This window comes from Meriones unguiculatus, chromosome 6 (genome assembly GCF_030254825.1).
Source record: "Meriones unguiculatus strain TT.TT164.6M chromosome 6, Bangor_MerUng_6.1, whole genome shotgun sequence".
In the NCBI taxonomy this organism is placed as follows: Eukaryota; Metazoa; Chordata; class Mammalia; order Rodentia; family Muridae; genus Meriones; species Meriones unguiculatus.
Window position 1 is genome coordinate 132390111 of NC_083354.1, and position 24077 is coordinate 132414187.

Genomic DNA, 24077 nt, shown 5'->3' on the forward strand with positions numbered 1-24077 from the left:
GGTGGACGGGTTCAGCCAGTGCAGGGGTTCTCCTTTGCGTGGTCCAAAGTTGAGGAGTGAAGCCGATCCAAGCCAAAGCACACATGGGGAATCAAAAGTTCAAGTGAAAAAAGGACCGGGAAAATGAAGTGCACACCAGAACCAGAAACTAGGGCCTGGACTGAAGATAGTTTAAAATGCAAGCAAGTTTTCACAATCGGAGCGGGGAGGGTCTTTTGTGTCAAGAGCTCCCACGTTCAGAAAAAGTAAAAAAATTCAGTATTTCTTCCTTTGGGTGACTAAGGCTGTTTTAGTTTATTTTTACTATTGCTTTGATACGGCGAATTTGAGAAGAGCAACTCAAGGGAGAAAAGGTCTATTTTGCTTCACAGACCGAGAGTGCAGTACATCACGGCAGGGAAGTCAAGGTGGCGGGAGGTTAAATCAGTGGATTCTGTCCCATCTACAGTGAAGAACAAGAGAGCAGTGGAGGCTTGCTAGGACTCAGCTTGCTCTCTCCATCTTACATAGTTCAGATCCTCTGCTGAGGCACTACCAACAGTCAAGCTGAGTCTTCCCTCATTGGTTAATGAAGGCATCCCGCTACAGGCATGCCCAGAGGCTCGTCTCCCAGGTGATTCTTGCTTCTGAAAGGATGCCGGTGAAAAACTACCAGAATTTGTTCACTTTGGACATATAAGTTGATCATTTTAAAACCAGTACAGCCAGATGTGGTGGTGTATGCCTTTAATCCCAGCACACAGGAGGCAGAGGCAGGCAGATCTCTGTGGGTTCGAGGCCAGCCTGGATTACAAAGTGAGTCTAGGACAGCCAGGGCTGGCCTACACATTTTACACAAAGAAATCCTGTCTCAAAACAAAACAAAACAAAACAAAACAAAACAAAACAAAACTAAACTAAACAAACAAAAAAGTATTTGGGGCTGGAGAGATGGCTCAGAGGTTCAGAGCACCGGCTGCTCTTCCAGAGGACCCAGGTTCTATTCCCAACACCCACACGGCAGCCCACAACTGTCTGTAACTCCAGTTCTAGGGAATATGCCACTGTCACATAGACATATACATGCAGGCAAGACCCCAACGCACACAAAAATAAATAAATCTTAAAAACAACAACCTCAGTACAGGTTGACATTTCAATCCCCCCCCCCACTTCCTGGCATGGGCTTTCTGTACCATGTCTTTTGGGTCAGTACTGCTGTGGGCTGCCAGTCACTCTAAGAGTCACTCCTGATTTCCATTACTTCTATGTTCTCTCTTCCGGAAGGAGCTGATTCTTTTTATACTCATTCTTCCTAGGTAAATTGGCCTTGGGGTAATCTAGCTGTATGATTCACTGAAGGCAGTAAAGATGAAGCTCCAACACCAGCTTTGCTTTGGTAGGACCAGCCACTGCTGCTTTGCAGCCAGGATGGTGCTGAATATCCTCACATGCAAAGCAGACCACCCAGCTCAGCATCCATGGGGCAGGTTTAAGTGGGAAGGCACCCGATTGAGGCAGGGTGCTTATACTGTGACTCCCAATGAAGGCTTTTCCCTTTTATCGAAAACAATATATCCTGATAATGGTTTTCCATCTCTCTGCTCCACCAAGTTCCTCCCAAACTTCCCTCCCATCCAGACATATCAACTTTCCATTTCTCATTAGAAAATAAACAGAATGCTAAGGGAATATAATGTAATACCGCAAATAATATATATAATAATATAAATGATAAAATAAAACAGAAACTAACACATCAGAATTGGACAAAACAAATAAACAGAAGGAAAAGAGCCCAAGAAAAGGTACAAGAAACAAATAGAAATGCACAGGTCCATGTGTTTGCACACTGAAGACTCCCCCCACCTCCCAATACTAAACTGGAGGCCATGATAAATACATAAAGGAACAAAGGACATGTAGGGAAAAGTAAAAAGACAGAATGCATGTGTGTGTGTATCTATCTGTGTGTGTCCGTGTGTGTGTGTGTGTGTAAAATGAAAAATAAGATGGAGTATTTCTATAAGGAGAAGCCCCAACACAGCATTATGAGACAGGGAACCTACCACTGGGTTCATTTTCTATTGTCATCTACTGACGGCGTTAGTTTCCTTACTGTGACTCCCTTGGAAAAAAGAAGATTTTCATTATCCATTGGGGATGGCTTTTGAGTTAGGGATGAAAGTATGTGTCCACTGCTCCTTTCACCCATCTAATGCAGGTCTTGTGCATGCTCCCTCAGTCTCTACATGTCTGTATGTGCCTTGGTCCTATTGACTTATAGGGCCTTGTTTTCTTGGTGTCCTACCCTCTGGCTCTTACTATCTTTCTGTTCTCTCTTCTGCAGGGCTCCCAGAGATCTGAGGGGAGGGGTTTGATGGACACATCGCATTTAGGGCAGAATGTTCTAATGTCTCATTCTCTGCATAACATCTGCTTTGGATCTCTATATTTTCTCCCATCTGCTGCAGGAGGAGGAAGCGTTCCTGATGATGGCTGAGCAAAGCACTCACTGTTCTGTGAGTACAGAAAAATGTCATTAATAGTAATTTTATTGCTATATTAATTTATTTTAGAACAGCAGTGGCTTTATTCTAGGTCCTGGGCTATCTAGTCTCGTGTTCTTGGTCACCAAAGCAATGTTAGGCGTGGGTTCAATATCAGGCAGTGGATCTTAAGTCAAATCAGATATTGATTGGTTACTCTACAAGCTTTATGCCAACGCTACACTCTCCTATCTTGCAGGTAGGACATTATAGGTCATTGGGTTGGTGGCTGTGTTGGGTTTCTGTTTTTGCTTTGGTAGTTTATATAGTACCTTACTTGGGTGGCTGTGTTGGGTTTATGTTTTACTTTGGTAGTTTATAAAGTTCCTTACTCTACCAAGGATGGAAGCACATAAGGGTGAAGGCTCTATTTAGATACTAGCTTGACTTCTCTGCCCAACAACTTGTCTGCGTGACGTCCTCACCAGCGGGACCTTACCATCACCTTGTGAAGAGCAGTGCATAGTCTTGCACAACTGCCTGGGTTATTCGGGTGTTCCCATGGGACACCACTGGCCAAGAACTCAATTACATGTAATGGAATCCTGGCACTTCCTTCAGTGACAAGAGATGGCCAGATGGGGCTGTGTCTGACCCATTATTTGGCAATTCCATTTAAATTGCCACCATATATATGCATTTTAAGAAGCTTTTGTTGTATTGTTTCTATATCTACAGCTCCAATGTCCCTTATATTTAGCTGTCTCTCCCCAAGTCCCCTGCCTTGTCACCTTTTTCCATCCCCCTGCCGCTTGATTCTGCCTTTCCAGACCAGCATGTCCATATATAACTATTCTATTTCTCTTTCCTCAGGAGATGTATATGTTACCCCCACCTCAGTCCCTAACTCTATATCCAACCTCTGTGGATATATAGATTGTAGCTTAGTTATCATGAACTTAACAGCTAATATCTACATATAAGCAAATACATATCATATTTGTTTTTCTGGGTTTGGGTTATCTCACTCATGATTTTCCCCTAGTTCCATCCATTTACCTGTGAATTTAATTTTTTAACAGCCAACTAATACTTCAGTGTAAAAATGTACCACATTTTCTTCATCCATTCTCTTGTTGAGAGCCATCTAGGTTGTTTCTGATTTGTGGATGTTATACATAGAGTAGCAATGATCATAGTTGAGCAAGTGTCTCTGTGGTAGGAAGAAGCTTCTCTTTGGCATTCCTCAAGAGCGGTATATCTGGATCCTGGGGTAGGTTGATTTCCACCTTGCTCTGTAGCAACCACATAGATGTCCACAGTGACTGTACCAGTTTGCACTCCCATCAGCAATAGATGAGTGTTCTCCTTGCTCCACATGCTCACCAGCACATTTTATTGATCTTTCTGTCATCTGTGTTATTGATCTGACACAATTACACCATCCTGACAGGTATAAGATAAAATATCAAAGTAGTTTTGACTTGCATTTGCCTGATGACTAAGGATATTTAACATTTCTTTAAGCGCTTCTCAGCCGTTTTGAGAATTCTCTGTGTAGATCTGTATCCCATTTTTAATTAGGTTGTTTGCTTCTGTGATATCTAATTGAGTTCTTCAGTGGCTGGATCTTTGACCTCCCTCCTACCCCCCCCACACACACCGAGATAGGAGCAGCCTTGCTAGGCTACAAAGGAGGACATTGCAGCCAGTCTTGAAGATACCTGATAGGGTCAGATGGAAGTGGAGGAGAACTTCCCCTATCGGTCGACTTGGAGAGGGGCAGGGAGGAGATGAAGGAGGGAGGGTGGGATTGGGAGGGAATGAGGGAGGGGGCTACAGCTGGGAAACAAAGTAAATAAACTGTAATTAATATAAAAAATTAAAAAATCTAATTGAGTTTTTTATGTTTTGGATATTACACATCTATCAGATGTGAAGTTGGTAAAAATCTTTTCCTATTTTGTAGGTTGTTGCTTTATCCAAATGATGGTGTCCTTTGACGTACAGAAGCTTTTCAGTTTCATGATTCCCATTGATTGTTACTAGTGCCTGTTCTAAAAGTGTTCTATTCAGAAAGACTTTTACTGTGCCAATGAGTTCAAGGATATTTCCCACTTTCTCTTCTATCAGATTCAGTACGTCTAGCCTTATGTTGAGGTCTTTGATCCATTTGTAGTTGAGTTTTGTACATAGCTGTCTAATTTGACCAGACACATTTGTTGAGGATGCTGTTTTATTTATTTATTTATTTATTTTTAGTTTGCTTTTTTTTAGGAGGATACGGTGTCTGTGTCTTGCCTGGTATGGCATTCTTCTGGTATCCTGATAGGTTGGTCACTGGGGTTTCTGAGTAAATTGTGTTTCTAGGGATTGAGACCTGATACTTAGAATGGGCATGGGCTAGGTGTGTGTGGGCCTAAGGGATCCACAAGAAGGAGAACAGCAAAGTATTCCTCCAGGACCTGCTCAGTACCCTATGAGGTGGGGAGCTGGTAGACGAGGCCCCTACGGGTCGTAGGGACAAGACGGGGAAGTGGATGTGGCCCGTAGGAGGGAGAGTGAAGATCTGAAGCTATCCTCCCTGCTTTGCCCATTTCCTTCTCGGGCAGCTCTGGCTGATACGTTTCTAGAAAATGCACGCTGTGTTTGGGGCAGGGGATGGTCATGAGTTGGGAGGAAGGTTAGAAAGGAGTATCTGCCTAATCTGCTAGAGATGGGGCCAAGGAGGGAGGCGAAGATGCAGCAGCTGGCCTGTAATGGAGATGGGAGTGAGACTCAGGAATTTTGATTTGGGGAAGAGAGAGGCGAAGATCTGCAGTTTCCTTACCTGTTTCCCTCGCCAGAGTGGTTTTCCAGTTACCAGAGAATGCCTCCTGGAGACAGGGACTGGGATGAAGCAATGAGTGTGGGGGGCAAAGTTTGGAGGGGGAGCTCTGTGAGCCGCTGGAGATGGCTGCAGGTGGGGAAGGGAGTCTGCAGCAGAAGCTTCACTACTAAGCTAGGGCTGACACTCGGGGATTAGATTTGCAGGAGAGGAGGGAGAGGTGAAGTTCAGCAGTTAGCCTGTTTCCCTGGCCTTGAGGGCCACACCAATTCTAAGTCTTAATGAAGTTTAGACATTTATTTCAACATTTCTTCCCTACACAAAATCTGAAACAAATAAATCCAAGTGTTAAGGAGTTGTAGCATAATAATTTGCCAAAACACATGTACAAGGCTCAAAATGCTGTGTTTTTGTTTGTTTTGTCCTTTTGAGACAGGGTCTTGATGTGTAGCTTTAGTGTGTCTGGCACTCTTGGAGATCTGCTTTCCCCTGCTTTCTGAGTGCTGAGTCCCATGTGCGTGCCACCCCACCCAACAAAGATTCATTCTGAAGCTGCATTTATTTCTTTTTATCTCTGTAACCTCTGAAATACAGACACAAATGATTCCTCCTGTGTTGCATTTAAGCAGCCATCTTCTCGAGGAACGCCTGCTGTTTTTGGATGCTGGGATAACGGGATGAATTGAGGGAAGGAAGGTTGGAAGGGACAGTTCTATGTCACCCATTTGGATGGGGATCTGAAGGAAAGAGGAGGCTGCAAACAGGTAGTATTCTATAGAGCTGGGGATGAGACTGGGGGTTAGATTTGGAGGTAGAGAGGGAGAGGAGTTTTAAAGAGCAATTAAATCATGATTGGGCTTTAGTCCTCTCCTATCTGTAAGGAAGGAAGGTAGAATAATGACTGTTTCTTAGGTTTATGAATGTCTGTAAGAGCAAACCACAAAAGGTTTTGTTTCCTCTTGTCGTCCAAGGTGAGCGGTGTCTTGAACACAGGACCTTACCATTTAGTTATGGTGGGTATCCAGGAGCAGTAACAGTAGCCTGTGGTGGTTTGCGTGCCTCAAAATTATACATGTAATTTCTTAAACTGTATATATGCATAGTCATAGGCAATAAAGAGAGTCTGTATTATAAAGATGCTGGGATCAAGGCAGAAGTACCAACATAAGAATAAGCACGAACTAAAACTGATAGAACTAGGTAAGTACTTATAACAACTTAGTTTATTGTTGGGGAAGCATTATGTATAATTTATGAAGGGAAGGAAATGTTATATTGGTACTAGAGAAATGAATACAAAACAAGAACTGACTACCAATTCAATTTAACACACTCAAAACACAACAAAACAGAGTTAGGAAAACTGTCATGATGTAGTGAGATCAGACTTGCAGTGAATTTTTCAGCTTTAACCCTTCCCTGTCTCCAAACGTGGAAAGGATTTTAGTAGGAATTCAATAGACTTATATATTAAGTTGAGAAAAACATCACATTTTTATGATTTTTTTTTTTGGTTTTGTTCCTGCCTGAGTCTTCTTCTGTAGCCAGCTTGACTGCAAACTTTCAACCTACCTGCCTCAGTTTCCTGAGTACTTCTGGGGTCCATACCTACTGTCACACTCACAGAACAAGTAGATCTTTTTGACAGGAAAGTGTGTACCTTTTATACTTCCTAATTCAGTAAAGAATGCCATATTTGTATTTACTGCAATTGGTTATTTTATTATCAATGTAATTTCTCAATGGAACTTACTTTACTCAACATAAAGCTTTAAATTACTTCTCTCAAGGCCATGAAAATGATATCTCTCTAGACATTTACAACAGGTTTTATTAAAAACAGAAGGGTAGGAGCTGTCTTGTCAGCATTCTACTGATTTCTGTCTGTGGATTTTATATGTGTTCCTTTTACTGAGCCATTTATTAATTCATAAAACATTTTCATTGATGTCAAAGGACTGGTATTTTATCATATATTCATAATATATATTTATATACATAAATATATACTATCCTTTATTGCAATTAATAACTTATTTTCACACATGCACATGTGCACATACATATGTAATATATTATTTTGTATAGATTATATATTATAATATGTTATACTATCTACAATAAACTCATGTGTTGATTCTTTACCACAAGTAAGGAATTTAGTATGTACATTAAGTGGGCACGGAGGCATTTGCATACTGAAGTGGTGTAGTTAAAGTTAAGGCTTAGGGTTGCAGGATGTCATTTTAGCAGTGGATGCAGAAGCTGGTAGATTTGCTGCTCTGTCAGTGCAGTTATTCTGGGCCTTTGTCTTTGCCCAAACAGGAAGACCTGAAAAAATCCATAGAGGCTCTGGGTACCCAAGAAAGCACAAAAGGTGCCCTGGTGTTGAAGAATACCTCCGAGAAAGAACTGACACCTAGCTAATGAGAGCATCTCAAAGTCTCACTAGCACAGACCTCATCCTTTCCAATTAGGACCTCAAGAAACCTCCAGATATTTCCAGGCCTCTGGCTAGGGTCATTTGAATGTATTTACATTCCAAAGCCTGGAAGCTAATATTGATCACATTGATTTTTTTTTCTTCTGTAGTATTTCTTGACATTTATGGTAACCTAAAAGTCATTTATTTTACTTTTTAAAAAAAGAATTTAAGTTTTTTATTTTAAAATAATTTTGTTTCGTAGAGAAATTAAAAATATTACACAAAAGTTCTTATCACCCTTGATCTACCCACTCAAAGGTTAGTATTGTGTACATATTAATTGCCATTCTCATCTTCTCTGTGAGCTTGCTCTGTTCCTATGTCCAAGCTCCCATGCATATACACATATATTCCATATATACATGTGTTTGTATGCAAATGGAAAACACTTAGAAGCAAAGTGCAGATCCCCATATCTCATTATCAAGGTTACCAATAGTTTTCACAAGGGTAGTGTATTATTTCAAATGTTTCTGTAACTATTCTGATAGCATTTGGTGTCCTTTTCTTCTTGGAAGATACCATCTTCACCTGGTATTATCAAAACCAACTAACTTTTAAAATTACTACTATCAATGATAAATGATAATTATATGTATTTGTGGAGTATGTGTTGGTAGTCCTCAGACCCATAGATTTGAATGCTTAGTCACTAGAGAACGGCAGTATTTAGAAGGATTAGGAGGCGCGTCGCTATTGGGGTAGATACAGCCATGCTGGAAGAAGTGTGTCACTGGGGGTGGGCTTTGAAATTTCAAGACCCCAATCCAGGCCCAGCGGCTCTCCCTCTTCATAAAGATGGAGATGTAGAACTCTCAGCTCCTTCTCCAGCACTATGTCTGCCTGCCTGCTGCCATCCTTCCCACGGTGATGATGATGGGCTAAGCCTATGACGCGTTAAGCCCCAATTAAACACCTTCATTTATAAGAGCTGCCATAGTTATGGTCAGCAGCAATACACTAAGACAGAAATACAATGTGATTTTTTGATGTATGTATAAAACATGGAATAATTAAATCAAATTAATTAGTTATGTCCTTCATTTACCTGTCTATGTGGTGTGCTATTTAATATTCACTCTCTTAGCTTTTGAAAAATACAAATTGTTGTTAAGTGTAGTCACTCAGCTGTATGTTAAATCTTAAAATGTATTTCTCTTTCCTAAGGGAAACTTTCAACCTTTTAGATGAAGTTTCCACAGGTCCTGCTCTCACAGCTCTATTTTTAGCAATCCGTATTCTATTTTCTGCTTCTGTGAGTTTGACTTTAAAGGATTTCGCTTACATTAATCTTGATTGCCACTTGACAAGACCTGGTATCAATTAAGAGATACACATGTTGGTGTGTCTGGGAGGGTGTTTCCAGGAAGGATTGATTTATGGAAGAGCCCCTCCTACAGATGCCCCTATTGGCAGGTGGCCCAGTTAAAAGGGGTCTGAGGAGGAAGCTGTGTGCTTACCTGTCCACTTTGACTTCTTGCTACAAGCATTTCTGTCCTTTGCTGGCATCAAACTCTATCTTCTGCAGTTTTCCAACATAGACTAAAGTTCAGCAGCTTTCTAGGAATCCTTTAGGCCTTTTAGAACAGCTGAGACATTCAACTTTGTGGACTGAGTAACTACTGGGCTCTTAGATTCCCCAGTAAGCAACTGCCAAGTCTCTGTCAGCTAGCTGTAGTATTTTAGTAAATTCTCTTTTATAATAATTCACACACATTCTATCAATTCCATTCTTCTAGAGAACCTAGTCCAATATTCCACTTCTGAGATATGGCAGGTTTTTGTATTTCTGTACTAGGCTTTTTACAGTTAGCATAACATCCTTCAGGATATTGTCATAAGTGACAGGATTTCATTTTTTTAATGATTTCAGTTTTTAAACTACATTTTTCATATTACCAAATTATGTGTATTCATTCATTTCCTGATCAACACTTGTACTGATATCATATGTTGGCTCTTGGGAATTGTGCTTCAGTAACATGAGAACACAGGAATTTTGACATTACTTTCAACTCTTTTGAATAAATTCTAAAATGTAGGATTGCTGACTCATATAATATTTTTATTTTTAATTTTTGAGAAAGCTTCATGTTTTTCTCCATAATGCCTCAACTAATTTACATTTACACAACTAATATGTTTATTTTTTTTCTTTCTCTACATTCTTGTCAAGACCAGAAATAAGTCCATGCATTTACAATCAGTGAATTTTAATGAAGATACTGAAAACACACAATGGAGAAAAACCCCAAGTGATTAAAGGTATGATTTTGGCAAAATTGGATATCATCATGCAGATGAATAAAAATGGATCCCCACCTCACAGTATATAAACATCAATTTAAGAAAGATTAAAAAATAAACATAAAATTCCATGCACTCTGCCCAAAGTTTGGCTATGAGTCTCAGACTCTGCTTTGATACCTTGATCAGTAGAGTCTTTCAGAGGCCCTCTGTGGTAGACTCCTGTCCTGTTCCCTGTCTTTTCCTGCTTTCATGTCTATTGTGTTTGTCCTTCTGAATGACAGGAGCTCCAAAAGGAGACCAACAGGGCCAAACAAACAAACAAAACAAAAAAAGAAAAGCAAAAAACCTGGACTCTGGGGCCTCTGCAGAGACTGATACCCCAACCAGGCATGGAGAGGACCTAAAACCCTTGCTCAGATGTAGCCCATAGACTCGGTGTCCAAGTGAGTCCCTAGTATGCAGAACAGAGGCTTTCTCTGACATGAATTCAGTGGCTGGCTCTCTGATCACCTGCCCCTGTAGGGGAGCAGCCTTGCCAGGCCACAGAGGAAGATGATGCAGCCAGTCCTGATGAGACCTGATAGGTTAGAGTCAAAGGGAAGGGGAGGAAGACCTCCCATGGACTAGTGGAGGGGGATAGAGGGAGAAAAAGGAGGGAAGGGGGGGTTGGGAGCAGACCAGGGAGGGAGCCACAGCTGAAATACAAAGGAAATAAATTGTAATAAATAATAAATAAAAATTAAAAAGATAATAAGACCCAGACTGAAGACTTTAAATGTATTTGAGAAAACATGTGGTGGGAAAGCTTCCTGACACTGAACTGGCCATCGATAAGTTCAATGACAAGAACAAAAAACAAAAACCAGACAAAGCTAGATGAGAGACTACATCACCCAAAGAAGTTCCAGGAAAGACCAAAAAAAAAAAAAAAATCAGTAAAGTGAAAAAACAAAAAACAAAACAAAAAACCCAAAAAACTCACAGAAGAAAGTATTTGTGGTAGGGAGAGAATATGCAAAATAGATGAGTATGTCAAATGACCAAGCAACAACAGCAAAAAAAAAAAAAAAAAAAAAAAAAAAAAAGAGAGAGAGAGATCCAATTAAAAAATAAACAAAGGATATTATTGTGTGACTTTTCCTGGGGAGATGTTAAGAAATATGAATTCACCCCAGATAGGGAAATGATGGTAAGTCAAGAAATAAATTTGTTAGACATGTATTATCATCCTGCATACAACTCAACTCCAGATGGATCAAAGATCTCAACATAAGACTAACTACATTGAATCTGGTAGAGGGGAACGTGGGGAATAGTCTTGAGCTGATTGGCACAGGAGTAGACTTTCTGAACAGAACACCAACAGCACAGGCACCAATAACAAAAATTAATAAATGGAGACTGATGAAGCTGAGAAGCTTCTGTATGGTAAAAGGTACCATCATTGGGCCAAAGGGGCAACCTACAGAATGGATGAAAATTACCAACTCCATATCTAATAGAGGACTAAGATCCAAAATATATGAAGAACTCAATTAGATATCAAGAAAACAAATAACGACTAGCCACAGGATTATCAACATGGATTGCTGCAGCCATGAATCATCTGAAGGAATGGGCGGGCATGGGAGTGTTAGCAGGCCTTCTGGTGTTGGTCTCCTTGGTTTGCCTGTGGTATATATGCAAGATTAGAGTCTCACAACAGTGTGATGCAGCCATGATCATTCAGGCCTTTACAGCCATTGAAGCAGGACATTCTCCCCAAGCATGGTTGGATACCATAAAAAGCTAAAATGATACGCTCAGGATGCGAGGCTAAGCACTGCACTCAGGGTCAGCCGCTCTGGACCCAGAGAAGAGCATGTCTGATTGCATGGGGGTTGATGCCCCAGGTCCCGCCTCTGAGAAAAAGGTATTGGACGGGTCTGATGCTCTTTGGGTGGATGACACCTAAATGAACATCTGTACAAAGTCCCAATTTATTTCTAATATCAGAGATCAGACCTCTACTCTTGCCTGATGCGTCTAAAACAAAAAGGGGGAACTGTAGAGAGCTGCGGAATGCTATGCCTTAAAGATGGAGCTGGTTTCCGCCTTCCACCTTCCCGATGGTGAGTGCTCTCTGTCACGAACAACTCCACATTTGGCTAAGGCCGAGGATCTGGCTTGCTTCCATGTATGTGGACCTATCTGCATTGCCCACATGGCACGCTGGGGTTGGCTACCCAGAGGCTATTTAAGCTGTGGGCTGGCTTTCCCCGGGGTCTGAGGATTGTTCAATGTTCCTGAATAAACTGCATTGAAAAAAAAAAAAAACATGGGGTACAGATCTAAGTAGAGAAGTCTCAAAAGAAGAAACTCAAATACATGAGAAGCACTTAAAGGAAGGTCAACATCCATAAGTCATCAGGAAAATGCAAATCAAAACTTTGCAATTCCATCTTAGGCCTGTCAGAATGACTAAGATCATTAAAATAGTGACAGCTCAGCTGGAGAAGGTGTGGAGCAACGCGAACACCCATCCATTGCTGATGAAAGTGCAAACTGGTACAGCCACTATGGAAGTCAGTGCGGTGGTTCCTCAGCAAGACGGAAATCAACCTACCCCAAGATCCAGTCATACCACTTTTGGGAATATGCACAAAGGTTGCTTCATTCTACCAAAAGCATTGTCCAAACATGTTCATTGTTTTTCTGTTAATAATAGTCCAGAAATCAGAAACAACCTAGATGTAACTCAACAGAAGAGTGGATAAAGAAAATGTGCTACATTTTTACAGTATTACTTAGCTATTAAAAAAACAAAATTCACTGGTAAATGGATAGAACTAGAAAAAAAAAACATCCTGAGTGAGGTAACTCAGATGCAGAAAGACAAATATGATGTGCTTATATGTAGATGTTTGTTCTTAAGTTATTATAAACAAGCTACCATTTGTAAAACCACAGAGGTTAGGTAGAGAGTAGGGGATCTCAGAAAATAGAATAGATAGTTATGGAGGGACAGAAGGAGGGACAGGAATGAGAGGATCAAAGAGAGGCAGGGTAAGGAAAGGAGAACGAGGTATAGACTATGGGAAGGGACAACTAAAAGTCAGGGCCATTTGAGGGGTTGTATAAAAAGCCAATGGAGTAGAAGTTCTTAAAATACAGGCACATATAAAGGTTATCTGAATGAAAATGTCAAAGAATGGAGGAGACAGAGTCCCAACTGGCCTTCTCTTGACACCAAAGGAATCCAGTACTAAAATTCTGTTACACCTGATTGAGCCCGTGGGAACTCCTACGCAAGCCAGGCTATTGGTGGCTCTCCGCAGACGAACGCTAGGGCCCTTTTGCGGAAGACAACTCCTACACCACTCACTGAACAGAGAAATACAACTAGGACTTCCTGATGAATGGTGTTCATCGTACTGAAAGTTACTGCACATGCTGCCAAAGGAGAAAAGAAAACACCAGCACAGACCCTTCGGTCTACAAGAGTGACCTGCCAGCAAGATCCACTGCTGCAGTTGTGACACAAAACTTGTTAGAGTAGTTAACCAATAACTTATTAGAGTTAAGGCTCTCCCCATGAGATGGAACCCAGTGCTCCTTGGGTGGCCAAGTATCTAAGGCTACATAGGCCAGGGACCTAGGGAAAAACCAAACACTTCTGTCCTGCCAAGCAACGGTTTTAAACCCGTGGGTTGCATTCCCTTTTGGGGGTAGTCAAACAACCTTTTCATAGGGGTCTCATATCAGATATCCTGCATATCAGATATTTATATTATGATTCATAACAGTAGCAAATTACAGTTATGAAGTAGTAATGAAAATAATTTTATGGTTGGGGGTCACCACAACATGAGGAACGGTATTAAAGGGCCACAGCATTAAGAAGGCTTAGAACCACTCTGATAAAGGAACATGGCAATAAAATGACACCTAAGGACATTCTAATGATATTCATATTTCAGTGCCTAGCTCAGCCATCATCACAAGCTCCCTCCTGTAGCATATGGGAACAAATAGACAACCACAGCCAGACATTATCCCATCAGTGAGAGACCTTGGAGCACTCAGCACTAAAAGGGATGTCTCCATCAAATTTCTCCCTTTAGGGCTTAGGGAATGAAGCTGAAGAGAAGGGAGAAAGCGTAAGAGCCAGAGGGAATGGAGGACATCAAGGGATCAACGCCTTCTGAACACAACAGGGCTGATTCTCGTATGAACTCACAGAGACTGATGCAGCATGCAAAGGGCCTGCATGGGTCTGCACCAGATGAGGTTCTGCCTAGAACAGAGAGGAGAGGGGGATGCATACCCCCATTCCTAACCCAGAGACTATCTCCATCTGAAAGCCTTTTGAAAAGGAAAAATTATTTTCTCCGAGGGATTCTTACAGGAAACAAAGCACCCTTTACTGTAGGCCTCATGCCCAGCAACAGATGATCAACACAAAGGAACTCAGTAGCATCTTTGGAGGCTCTTTGTCCCATAATGTTGAGTCAGGACATTATTTATTTATCTATCTATTTATTGTTTATTTGTTTATTATTTTTTAATGTTACAAGGTCCTTTGTGTATATATTATGGTTTTTGGTTTTCGTTTTGGGGGAGGGATTTCTGTGTGGGCAAACATGTAAGTATGTCTATGTATGTTTCTTGTGGTTTTTCTTTGACTCTTTATTGTTTCATTGCTTTGTCATATTCTGCTTTGCTTTTTTTTCATTTATCTTATCTTAGTTTATTATTATTCTTTAGATGCCTGTTTGTTTTCTGATGAGAGACAGAAATAATGTGGGGGGTGAGGTGAGGAGGAACTAGAAGGATTATGGGGAGGGAAACCATAATCAGAATGTGTTAGATGAAAATAATCTATTTTTAATTTAAATTTATTTTTTACAATTTACATCCTGATTGTAGCCCCCTCCCTCATCTTTTCCCTGTCCTCCTCTCTCCCTCTTCTTCTCTATTCCCATTCCCTAGTCCCCAGAAAGAAGGAGCCCTCCTCCTCTACCATCTGACTCCAGCCTATCAAGTCTCACTAGGACTGCCTGCATCCTCCTCCTCTGTGGCCTAGGAAGATTCCCCAACCCCTGGGAGAAAATAAAAGAATGATTTCACCATTCGAAGAGAGGAGGAAGGAGAATGCCACGATGGGTTAGGTGGAGAAGGAACCACATGGCAGAGGAGTAAGGACTCCAAGAATGGTGTGGAAAGGACCAGATGAAGAATAAAAGCAAGTATTCATAAGATTATGGATGGAAGGTAGCCCAGATAAAGAAGGTTAAGGTAGATGGCATTGGATGGGGGCTGGGAGATGAGTGGTGAGGTTATTGGGACAGTATAGATGAAATATCTGCCCGGCCCAAGATAAAATAAGGCAATTATAAAATCTAACAGGTGTCTGTGTCTCATTATTTGTGAGAGTGGGTTAGATAATACCACCGGGTAATCTCAGGTAATAATAAATATTATTACACAGCCCAGCACCCACTTTCATTTACTGTAACACCTAATGAACTGCTGTTAGTATAGCGGTTAGCATCATGAGTGAGTTGATGATGTGAATTTCCTTAAGGCAGTTGGATTACAATGTAGTGGAAGTGTTTAAACATCTTCAGGTTATCACTGGAAACCAAATAGATGAACCAGCATAGTGAGAGGAAATTAATACCCACGACAAACAATCTTGAGAAAAGCGGATGGGAGAAAAATCATACAACCCAAGCACACCATCCACAGTCCCTTCCCCCAAGAGAGCTGGACCAAGGACCAACAGCTGAGTGGTGGGAATGCTAGAACAGAGAAAAGTAAACATGAAGAGTACAAAGGCTAAAAAACCACAAATGTCAGCCAAGGCATCTGTTCCACGCTGGGCAGGACCCAGTTATTATACAGGTCTGAAGCAACAACAACATAAAGTTGTCCACAGGTAAGCACCCATCAAGAGCAAGCCAGTAAACAGCTTTCTCCGGTGGTTCCTGCCATTGTTCCTGCCCCAGCTTCCCTCTTGGGAGGGGACAAGGGAGGGGGCTACAGCTGGGATACAAAGTGAATAAATTGTAATAAATAAAAATAATAAATAAATAAATTTTAAAAATGAATTGTGATCTGGAAGTATAAGCCAAATAGCCTTCTCCTAGCCCAAGCTGGTTTTGGTCAGTCTTTTAACAGAGCAACAGAAAGCAAGGAGAATACGTGGTGAGTGGACAATTCGGTCATCTCTTACCACTGTGGCTACCGCGGTGAGGGGTGAGGGAGAAGCTACCCTCATCTTTTAGGGGAGAGTGCACTGCCTCCACCTCCTCACCCAAAACTATTTTTGCCCTTCTTCACTAGTCTCTCATGAGCAAAGAATCCTTCTGTCCTGCTGCCCCTTAGTCTGCACTCTGCAGCTGCTTGCTGGCTCACGCAGAGCAACACCTGATTTGTGCACTGGCCTGTGAGGTCACAGGGTCTGCCTCCCCCCACTGTATTGTCCCTCACTCTGTACCTGAACACTGACCTTCCCCCCCACTGCTCTGCCCCAAAATATGATTTCTGCTCCCTTCCTGCCTGATATGGGCAGGCCTTTCCTGAACACTGCATGGCATCTTTTCTTGGCACTGTTGCTCTGGCTGACTGCTTCATTTGTCTTCACAGTATATAAAATCCTCCAATATAATTTTATCTACCTGTTCATGTAATTATTTTCTGCCTCCTTAGCTGGGATGCAATTTGCATGAAGACAAGAACGATTTTGCCCTACATCACTGTCTGCATATGCCTGGTGGCTCATAAATAAAGGCAGAGCTGTGCTCTCTGTGCCAGCAGAATTCCTGACTGGGCTGAATATGAGTGAAAGATCAGATTCCTGCGCACTGGGCTACAGGGTTTACAACACCTTTAAAGAAAAATCTGACTTCATTTAACTTTTGCCTCATGCACTCACTTTACACTTAACCTCCGGGGGGAATCTGACCGCATTCTACAGATCGCTTCCAGATGGACCCTTTCATAAAATGAATGACGAGAACCTGCTAACCCAAAGCTGCGTAAAGCTTCTCATAATGTACAGTGGAAAAGTGCTGAGGTCAGTGGTTCTGAGCATCAGGCATACTGAAAAGTGTACTGGGCTCATGGTCTCAGTTTTAACAATTCTGCCACAACAATACAAATCCATGAGCACATGTGGGGAAAACTGAAAGTCTTAAAAAAAAAAAAGCACAAAACATTAATGTAAGTCATCAGATACTGTTTTCATTTTAGTTTTATATTAAGAAGGCTCTTTCATTGTGAAAAATACACCAAGGTTTAGCACTATACACTCCAAACATTGTTGCTCGTTCTCCTCTACCCACCTTTTCTTCCTATTTATTTGATAAATTGAGAATAGACAAGCTATAGCCAAACACTTTTCACTTATAGTATACACATATATCACATGTGTTCCCACAATAAAGTAAGAACAAATGGAAGCCAGGAGACTTTCCAATAAGCCCCTATACCCAATGGCTTTCTAAAATGGCAGCACATAGTGATGGCTGTAGGTTAAAATCCACAGGATGTGACCACCCATGACCATCCACAGCCTTCAAGAAGGCTCCGATGAATCATAACCCCCCAAAATTTGTCTTCCTTTCCTTCTTAAGCCCGAGATTTCTTGGTGGTGATGGGGTGTCTGTCCTCTGTTCCATTCTTAACCACCAGTACATCTCAACATCCAAAAGCCATGTATTTTCCTTAGAACTGAATCTGAATGTATGTCTTCCGCCTGCCCTCACCTCTTTTCTATCTGGCAATTTTCAAATTCAATTTTGAGCTTAATTACTAGAAATGCTTCTCCCCTCCCTTTTAAATGGGGAGATGTGTTATTAGCATTTCTTCTAGTAAACACAATTTCTAGCAGTTCTACATAGGTTTTGTGCTGCTGGGCTGTATACCACAGATGGACTTGGACGTGACAGGAGGCAGAAGGTGTCTCCAGGGGTTCCCCATGAGGGGCTGGGGAAGGTGGAGGAGAGTTCTTCTCCTGGAAGGGAAGGGTTGTTACACTGTGGGCCACTGAGGGTGTCCAGGTTTCACATTCAGCCATAGGAGGCAAAATGAACTTACTGTCAAGGTTTCCCCAGACTGCAGCTGCTGGTTTGGGGCTAGCCGGCTAGCCGTTGGGACTCAGTTAGATTTACTTTGATCTTTCAATCAGCTTTATTAATGGGTAGCAGACAAATGAACATTGTACATATCTATCTATCTATCTATCTATCTATCTATCTATCTATCATCTATCTATGTATCTATCTATTATCTATCTATCTATCTATCTATCTATCTATCTATCTATCTATCTATCATCTATCTATCTATCATCTATCTATCTATCTATCTATCTATCTATCTATCATCTATCTATCTATCTATCTATCATCTATCTATCTATCTATCTATCTATCTATCATCTATCTATCTATCATCTATCTATCTATCTATCATCTATCTATCTATCTATCTATCTATCTATCTATTATCTATCTATCTATCCATCTATCTATCTATCATCTATCTATCTATTATCTATCTATCTATCTATCTATCTATCTATCTATCATCTATCTATCTATCTATCTATCTATCTATCATCTATCTATCTATCTATCTATCTATCATCTATCTATCTATCTATCTATCTATCATCTATCTATCTATTATCTATCTATCTATCTATCTATCTATTATCTATCTATCTATCTATCTATCATCTATCTATCTATCTATCTATCTATCTATTATCTATCTATCTATCTATCTATCTATCTATCTATCTATCTCCTTTTGTGGGTGTACTAAGAATTGAAGCCAGGGTCTGGTTCATGCCATGTGAGTGCTCTAACCACTGAGAAACATCCTTGGCCTGAGCTTTTGTTGCATGCACACACTGTGATCTGATTACTCTCCCACAGCGCCCATACTGCTCCAATTTCACACTGCTTTTTCCTATCTCTTCTCCATGACTTTTCTATTTCTCTAGTTTCATTTCTACCTTGTATCTCCAAGATATTTTTCATGTAGATCAGGCTAGCCTGTGCCAGATTTCTGATCATGCTCAGGTTTTGGTCCACACTCAGACTTCAGAGGCCAGGCAATGTGAGTGAGGTCCTTTTTGCTGAAGGCTTCTGTGGTGGCATGCCTTGTGGGAGTGGGGGATGGTGTGTGTGTGGGGTCACAGTATAGATTCTACTCTGCTGTCTTCCTAGCTTTAACTCACCCAGCCCTCATGCTGTAACCGGAATAAAGTCCTGAGGAGGATGTGGGACATCTGAACTATTCACAAGGGTTAAGCATGCAACAGATGCCTGTTCCATACCCACCTAATTGAGGGTTATTGGTTTAATTGCAGAGCTATATAGCCATCTGCCTTTCCCTGAACCCCGATGTGCTAAGCATCTGTGAATCTACTTTCCTTCATGTCATTAAGAATGGAAATGTACTCATGTAAATGCCAGTTGGGAGCGGTTTCTGACATTTGTCAAAGATGCTTATTTTGGAATTTTCTACTTGAGGTAAAACCTCACAGAACCATCAAAGTCTTATGTCAATATTTAGATCTAGAGTAGCAAGTTTAATGGCTTCAGTTAGACCCCCATGCCAATGGCTTAATTTTGTATTTCACCTACTTTCACTTTCCTGAGCTGTAACCTAGCTAAAAAAATAAAATAAAGATAAGAAAGCAGAGTTTTTCTGTGAAGAACATTTGAATGTTTCTTAGATAAAGAAAAATCTCAATTCTCCTTTCTAGTAGGCACCTACTAAAGACCCTCCACTTGAGGATGGAGGGAAGGTGGACCATGGGGCTCCCACACTTTGTCTACACAGTGCCTTACCCAAACTAGCTACCAGATTATAACCCTTCTCCAAAATGTAGCAACTCACAGGAGGAGCTGTGGTCATCTCGGTAACTTACAGCATTGCTGGAAAGAGGAAAACAGTTAGTGTTGAAAGGGACCGGTATTGCCCAGGACACCCCAAGACCAAGTTCTTAGCACAAAGGAGATTTATGTGGCCCAGAGGGACAAAGGGCAGGGAACAAGAGACAAAGATAGGAGATAGAGGATGAAGAGTATGGGAAGGAGAAAGGAAGGGGGTATTCATTTTAGGCAGGGTTGGGGACAAAGGATGGCCTCTGGACAGATGGATGTGGCCCATTTTTCAATGGCAGTCTATAAAGGTAAAATGGGAAACCCATGTTAGGATGAGGTGGTTAATTTTAATTGGGTATGTAAGCTAGGTGAGCCAAAGGTGGCTTTTTTTTTTTTTCAATGCAGTTTATTCAGGAACATTGAACAATCCTCGGACCCCGGGGAAAGCCAGCCCACAGCTTAAATAGCCTCTGGGTAGCCAACACAGGCGTGCCACGGGGGCAATGCAGATAGGTCCACATACATGGAAGCAAGCCAGATCCTCGGCCTTAGCCAAATGTGGAGTTGTTCGTGACAGAGAGCACTCACCATCAGGAAGGTGGAAGGCGGAAACCAGCTCCACCTTTAAGGCATAGCATTCCGCAGCTCTCTACAGTTCCCCCTTTTTGTTTTAGACGCATCAGGCAAGAGTAGAGGTCTGATCTCTGATATTAGAAATAAATTGGGACTTTGTACAGATGTTCATTTAGGTGTCATCCACCCAAAGAGCATCAGACCCGTCCAATACCTTTTTCTCAGAGGCGGGACCTGGGGCATCAACCCGCATGCAATCAGACATGCTCTTCTCTGGGTCCAAAGCGGCTGACCCTGAGTGCAGTGCTTAGCCTCGCATCCTGAGCGTATCATTTTAGCTTTTTATGGTATCCAACCATGCTTGGGGGAGAATGTCCTGCTTCAATGGCTGTAAAGGCCTGAATGATCATGGCTGCATCACACTGTTGTGAGACTCTAATCTTGCATATATACCACAGGCAAACCAAGGAGACCAACACCAGAAGGCCTGCTAACACTCCCATGCCCACCCATTCCTTCAGATGATTCATGGCTGCAGCAATCCATGTTGATAATCCTGTGGCTAGTCCTGCGTCCACTCCGGTAGAATTTACTGTGACAATGGCCACTCTCAGCTGCTCCATCGTAGTATCGAATTCTCCAGTCCAATTACCTAAAATATAGCTCGACAATTGTTTAGACAGATTTGCAGCGCAGGAAAAATTCTCATGTTGTATGCTAGTGACACAAAGTCCAGCATACTTTCATTGACAGCCAGGTTGAGCGATTTGCCATAGGGTATCAATTTGCTCCTGCAAGAGGTCAATCCTCTGATTGAACACCATCAAGCTTCCTTTTAGTTGAGCATTAATTCTTTTATGTACAACTAAGGCATGAGCTACATTGGCTAAATGATTATTCAGGGTCTGAGCAGTCTGCCCAGTATGACTCATGGCTAATGCCCTGGTGGTAGCTCCAACAGCCGTCAATGAGATGGTAGTAACAATGGTGGCTGTAGTTCCAAGATCCCTTTTCTGTCTGAAGAGAGTCATAGCGTGAGGGGCATCAATGGGCATAGGCACCCAGTGAGGCATGCGAGTAACCAGGGCATACCTAACTTTACTAGCATTCCAGCATTGGGCAAAAAAGCAAGTATCATTACCACAATTACTTGGCTCTATCTGGCTAATAATGAATAAAAATGGGGGATATAGACAAACAGGTGTGGGCTTAACTGGGAAATAGTAAGAGCTGGAGAGGACAGGGTCTCCACAAGGAGAGCAACAGAACAAGAAAATTTAAACATAGGGAACTTCCCAGAGACTCATACTCCAACCAAGGACTATTCATGGAGATAACCTAGAACCCCTGCACAGATGTAGCCCAGGGCAGTTCAGAGTCCAATTGGGTTACATAGTAATGTGAAGAGGGACTGCCTCTGACATACTCTGATTGGCCTGCTCTTTGATCACCTCCCTCTGGGGGGGAGGAGCAGCCTTACCAGGCCACAGTAGAGGACAATACAGCCACTTTTGATGTGAACTGACAGACTAAGATCAGAAAGGAGAGGAGAACCTCCCCTATTAGTGGACTTGGGGAGTGGCATGCAAGCAGAGGGAGGAGGGAGGGTGGGATTGGGATGGGAGGAGGGAGGGGCTTATGGGGGGATGCAGAATGAATAAAGTGTAATTGATGAAAAATTTAAGAAAAAAGGGAAAAAAATAATTTAAGAACCTTAAATGACTTTCAAAAGTGGAGGAAAACATGGAGTTAGTCAATTGGCATGGAGCACGTCTCGTCCCTGGGGGCAATGGTCTCCTGAACCTACTCAGACCTCGGACACCACCACTGCTAGTTCTAGAACTGACGCAGGATGTTCCAACGAGGGGTTAAGGCTTCTCATAATATTTCCTATAAGCCCACACCTGTTTGTCTATATCCCCCAAAGGTGGCTTTTGATTGGTAGACTTCAATACTTTGATAGCTGGATCTTGGTAGTCAACCTCAGGAAAAGGAAGTGGCCAAATGAGAGACTAGACCTTGGTTGCTAGTTTTAAAAAAGTATTCTAAAGGCTTTAGCAATGCAGAGGAAATGGGGAGGAGGGCAAGGCCTGTCAGAACCATGCTTGCCATGCTCAAGCTGGCCAGAGCATCTTCAAATGTAATAATTATTTTGTTGCTAATTTAAACTTTTCTGAATAGCAGTGTAAAAAAAAATCAGAATGTCTCTTTCCTTGGTCTGTAGCCCCAGAAATGCAATCCTCCTTCCAGAGATGCCAGTGAGACTAACTCAAACATTCTAAACTAGAGTACAAGTTCATTTGGACCCATCGGTTTTGGGCCTTTGGTGGTCATGGAACATTCTGGCAGGAGCCCATGCAGACCAGCTACTCACTTCATGAAAGCAGGAAGTCATGAAAACAATAATTGCGGATATCTCTTTCAAAGGCACGTTCTGAAGACCCAACTCTTTTCCACTATGCTCTATTGGCTGAAGCAGCCGCTATCAACCAGTAATGCCCATAACCTGCAGATCAAACCTTTAGCGTGTGAGTCTTTGTAGAGAAATCAGGACATAGACCAATGGTATGGTGCATTTCCTGCTGCTTATAGGCTTCCCATTACTTGTTTTGGAAGTGACAATCATTCAGTGCACAGAGATCCTCTTCCTCTTCTGATAACGCATAATGGCTGTCTATGATGAACCGGGCAAATATGAACACTGGGCAATGCAAAGGTGTTTGCATTGTTTCTGATCTTACTACTAAGATAGTTCAGTCAAAACAATAAATAACTTGTTTATACATGTGTGAGTACATCTGTAAGACATTCTTTTCCTAAATATTGCTGAAGCAAAGAGAGCTGCATTTTTCATGTTAACACAGATTTCCAAACGTACACATGTATTACAATTTGCAGTTAACCACAAGTCATGAATGCACTGAAACAAGGGTTTACCAAAAAGTCTGGCACAATAAAGGGACAAGGCATGCTGAAGTTGGCCTCATGTTTTTGAGCTATGGCTTATGCGTGTTTGTAGGTCTATTAGGGAAATGCCTGCTTTCCAAATTCTCAGAGCTTTATGCAGTGATAGTGATAGTGATAGAGATAGTGATAGTGATGGAGATAGTGATAGAGATAGTCATAGTGATGAGGAACCATAGTTGAGGTTTTCTTTCTCACCTGCCAAAACTGTCTTAGATAATGCTTTTCAAGGAAATATAAAGTTCGAGAAAGTCTCCCCCTGTAGTGTTTCTCCCATCTGCAGCCTCTCCCTTTAACCTCTTAGTACGAAGGCCACTCATGAAGACTGATTAGTAGCAGAATGATTGTGTAGGGGGACTGAGGGGGCGTGGAACGATAGAAAAGGGTGACAAATTTCCCTGCTGATGGCAGAGGAGTCTGCTGGTCCCTAGAGTGGTGCTTCTCAACCTTTGTAATGTGAGAACCTTTACTACAGATCCTCATGTTGCAGTGACTCCCAATCATAAAATTATTTTTGTTAATACACTGTAACTGTAACCTTGCTATTGTCATAAATTATAATGCCACTGTCTGTCTTTTCTGATGGTTTTAGGCCACCCCTGTGAAAGGGTCATTTGACCCTTTAG

At 41.7% G+C, this 24077-nt stretch overlaps 1 long non-coding RNA gene across 1 annotated transcript; it reads left to right on the forward strand.

Annotated features, from left to right (window-relative positions):
• The first annotated feature begins 2341 nt into the window (after positions 1–2341).
• Positions 2342–15967, forward strand: LOC132654574 (uncharacterized). The gene is made up of 3 exons (XR_009592197.1): positions 2342–2501; positions 9957–10045; positions 15002–15967. It is a non-coding gene; the product is annotated as an uncharacterized LOC132654574 (long non-coding RNA).
• The last annotated feature ends 8110 nt before the right edge of the window (positions 15968–24077 follow it).